This window comes from Hyposmocoma kahamanoa, unplaced genomic scaffold (genome assembly GCF_003589595.1).
Source record: "Hyposmocoma kahamanoa isolate Upper Pololo Valley unplaced genomic scaffold, ASM358959v1 95497, whole genome shotgun sequence".
NCBI classification, from domain to species: Eukaryota; Metazoa; Arthropoda; class Insecta; order Lepidoptera; family Cosmopterigidae; genus Hyposmocoma; species Hyposmocoma kahamanoa.
Window position 1 is genome coordinate 7,163 of NW_020655014.1, and position 4,574 is coordinate 11,736.

The window sequence follows — 4,574 nt, forward strand, 5'->3', positions numbered from 1 at the left end:
TGGTTAGACATGTAATTTTATAATACGAAAGTAAGAAAGAAGGTACTACTAGTTTGTGAAAGGTACCGATATGAAATTTAGAAAAAGAGCGTCATACCCGACACGATCGGCAGATATATAAAAATAGAAATATAGCCTTTTTAACACAGGAAATTTGCAAACACAAATCATAAACGTAAGCTACACACAAAAGAAAGCGAACACACTTATTTTCTTGCAAGTTCCCGCCGTGGTCTAGGCCTAGAGCCTCCAGCTGGGTTCGCCGCCACCTTGACTCCACCAACTGGTTTGCTTTGTTGCAACTCCACATTCCGAGCATGATTTGCGGCCGGAATACGCTCAAGGTCGTCAAGAGACGTAATAGAGTGTCGCTTACCATCATCGCCTAGGGCCACAATGCGGCCACCGCTGGTCCAGCACTTGGAAATGCCCAGTTTCTCACGAGCAGCTACAAAAATCCTATGGCGCCTCCTTGTCAGAAACTCTGAAACCGTAACTCCAGTACCTTTCAGGCCGGTTTTCGAAAACCATGTCTCATCACGTATCTGTACACTGCTAAACTTCACAAGAATGGGCCGGGGTTTGTTAGGTGAAGAACGCCCCATCCTGTGGGCACGACTGATGTGTACCGGCCGCAGGCATAGCGAACTCAGATGCTTATTAATGACACCTGTAACAGCTTCAAGTGTATCTTCATCCTTAGCGTCTGGTACTCCATGGAATAACAATATTTTCCTGCGGCTACGCATCTCCATGTCGTCGCATTCATTTGTCAGAATGGACAATTGCTTCTGAATGTTGCTGAAAGATGACACCACAAAAGTCTGGAGCTGTTTAAACTCTGCAGCAATTGAGTTGACGGAGGGCACTTTCTCAGGGGAGACCATCTGCAACCTCTCTTCAACTGCTGCCAACTTTGAGGCAAATGTTGCAGCCAAAGCATCAATACTATTTTGAATGCTGTCCATTGTTAATGTTGTAAAAGTGAAGTGATTGAGTGTTAAAGGAAACTCACTGACTGCAGGCAGGTAACATGTACTAAACTTTCATAGTTGAGATAATATTTTGGTGGAAAAAATGTAGATAATTAATTTTTATTAATTAAATTGCAAAGGCGTACGCAAATCGCGTCTACTCGACTTGTACTGTGACTATTAGTATTTCTACTAACCAAGTTTTGCCAGAACCAATAAGCGAGAGAGTAATTGTAGCGGCAGCTGTGCCAGAAAATGAAAGAGGTAGTATTATACGAGCCAGGTTCATTGCGAGCCATTTTAATTATGATTAGTTCAAGATTTTTTTTTTTACAATTTAATTTTGTGCGTGTGTAACGGGTAACTTTGGACTAGGTGAAACCCCTGACCTTTTTGTACTAAATAATTCTTTTTAATAGTTTTAGTTTAATTGTATCTTACTATCTTTATTTTCTATCTGTTACGAATAGGATCATGCCAACTCTCCTCATTGGGAGTCGTAAGTGGCGACTATGGGTGTCAGGTGGCTATTATAACACCTTATCACGTTGTCCACTTGGTTCTGGCGAGAAGTGGGAGCTGCTGCCCTGTATAGGGGCTCCTCTGCCTACCCCCTCGGGCATTATGGGCGTGAAGTTATGTGTATGTATGTAAAATAAAATTATGTGTAAAACTGGGCATAAAAATTAGACTGTCACAATGTGTTGAGGGTCTATGGCCACTTTTTTTTCTTTATTTAGGGAATAAATAAAACAGAATACATACCAATGTACATATGTGTTTTATTAAACTTAAAATTATCCATTCTTAAACAAATACCTAATCTTAAATGTTATTTTGTAACCTTGATTCTGCAAGCTCTCTTTGTGCCCGGTTGCATCGGAGCAGCTCCTCTGCACACTCCTTCTCAAGGCATGCTTTTTCTAAAAGCTTCTCTGCAGTAGCTTTTTCAATTAACACCTTTTGAAACTGCATTTCTGCTGCCTTTGCCAGCCATTCCCTCTCCGCTACCTTCAGTTTATGAAGTTCTTCATCTCTCTGACTGCCAACTTGGTATTTTTCTTTCCGTAATAAGAATTCCTCATGGATGACATGAGGTCTTATATTTTTTGGAACTGGAATATAATTAAGACATTAAGTGGGTGTTCGAAAAATGTATTATGGATCCGGTCTTCTATCTTACAGATATATCTTATATAAAATTTTTGAATATTCAAGAAAAGAATGTAGTTTAATTCAAGTAATTAAAATACATTTGTATATCAGTTAAGTTATTATTAATTTATAATATCAATATTTATGTTACAAATTGTTTCAACCTAATAATTTTAATAATTTCAAAATTTTTAATCATAATATTACCTTGTGTTTGTGATGGTGTATGCCATAATCAGAGAGACGAGAACCGGTAGATGTCCGACATATTGCATCATCTTCAGCTTCTTCAGGAGCGGGGTTATGGGTCAAGGATGGCAAGGCAACTTCAGGTTCTGCAAAAAAACCACATGATATCAATTCTGTCAAATGTACTGTAAAATTCTAATTATAATATATAAGCTAATAATACCTAGTATTTGTGACGGTGCTCCTCTATCTGAGGCAGCAGGGGCCGAGTCTATAGCTTCTTCCGCTAGCATATCTAGATGAACAAAGGAAAGTTATCAAAAGTTATTGTCATTTCCAATCAAACTAATGTATTGAAACATATATTTTTTTGTATTTGTATTTCTGTAATGGGTGTATTGTGCCCGCAAATAAAGAACTATTATTATTATTAAAATTATACTAATTACCATCATGTTATAGAAATTATAACTATTTAGTATTTGGTTAGTCTATCTCAGTCAAGTGTAGATACTGCTCGCAATAACTCACCTGTATCGCTATCCACAACATATTGCAGTTCTATATTTGTGGCCTCCAAGAGAGCACCATCAATTCCTTGCGAATCTTGAGAGGTGCTAGGTATGCAAGATCCGCCTCCTGTCCTCATCCTCTCTCTCTTCTCCAATGCCAGGGTCTGTTTCCTTCTGGTTTTTAAATTATCTCATAGCTTTTTTAGTTGGGCTTCAGTTCTCTACAAATAGTAAACAATATTGAAAAGGTATTGCTAATGCTATCTAGAAAAAGAGAGTCCATTTTAAACAAACATTTATATAATTTTCTTCTTTCAATTGTTCCTACATTATATTTATGTATCTGTGGAGATTTGTTATCAGCACCTGTATTAGTATCTTTTATTTAATTGTTTGTTTATAAATCTTCCACAAATCAATAAATAAATAAACATTTAAGTATATTATATATAAAACATACTTACTCTAGTATTTGTTTCCACAGAATTAAATTCCTGTGTGAGGCGTCCCCACGCCGTTTTTTTTGCAAATGGGTTTCCTGCTCCGAGAGTTGCGGCTGAGTTTAATTTATATTTAATTATTAACTCCTGCAGGCACACTTTCTCAATTTCGGTGAATATTTGTCTTCCGGACATTTTCTATTTTCAAAGTAGATAATATTAAGAATAATGTTGTTCTATAAGCGTCGCTGTCGGCAACAAACTACTAAACAAAACAAGCGTCGGCGTCGACCCAAAACCCGCTTGAACACATGGCATTTTGTTTTGACAGGACGAAGTTATTGCCATATCAAATTTTCAAACTCCTTAAATGCTAATTGCATAAAGTATTTGCGCTGTAGCATGGTGCGGGTGACAGATGCCTGTATGACGTTGACATCTGTCAGTACCACATGACTAGGGATGCACGTTGTGCAATAAATTAATTTTTTTTTTCGATAAAATAATTTTTGACATTGAATTTTATACTTTTCAACGACCGGCTCAAAGGTCATAGCAACCAGAGCCGTAAAACTTAAGAATGACGCATCGGCGCGGCGGCCATTTTGTTTACCCGTGCGATGCTGTCAGTCAGTACGAGTGCTAGCGCCTTGTATGTGACACGTATTTCGTTCTATTTCATTTATTGTTCTCATTTCTTTTAAATTGTTATAATTGTTAAGTTTGCTGTTTTATTTGTTAAAGTTTGTTGAGTTTGTGTAGTTATTACCATGCCTAAACACACAAAAAAAACTGTTTTGGGTAGTCAGGCCAGGGAGCTTGTTGTTCGCCTCCGAGACTACTTTGAAAGAGAACAACAAAATAATGGACCGTTGTTACCATTGAATAAAATAGTAGAACGAGTAGCTGAAGCTCTTGATATTGGCCGCAATACTGTTTCACGTAAAACGCGTGAGAAATATGGCCCAGATTGTACATCTGAAAATAAATTAACGACACCTAACAAAAAGCGGACCAAGGTGAAGCCAATCACAGATATAGATGATTTTGCTAAGGACGCTATAGGAAATCATATTTATGATTATTATAGAAGAATGGAGCTACTCACATTGCTCAAGCTTCTAAAATCATTAAAAGAAGCTGACTTATTCAAAGGAGGTATTACTTCGTTGCGGCAAGTAATAAAAGATATTGGCTTTGTTTACAAAAAAGTTAACAAAAGGAAGATAATTATGGAGAGGTCTGACATTGCCCTAACAAGATGTACATTTTTAAGAAAGGCCAAAATCATAAGTGATTGGAGC

General features: G+C 37.3%; 1 pseudogene; it reads right to left on the reverse strand.

The window, feature by feature from the left end:
- Positions 1 to 2,022: 2,022 nt before the first annotated feature.
- Positions 2,023 to 3,465, reverse strand: LOC113238413 (annotated as a pseudogene).
- Between the last annotated feature and the right edge of the window lie 1,109 nt (positions 3,466 to 4,574).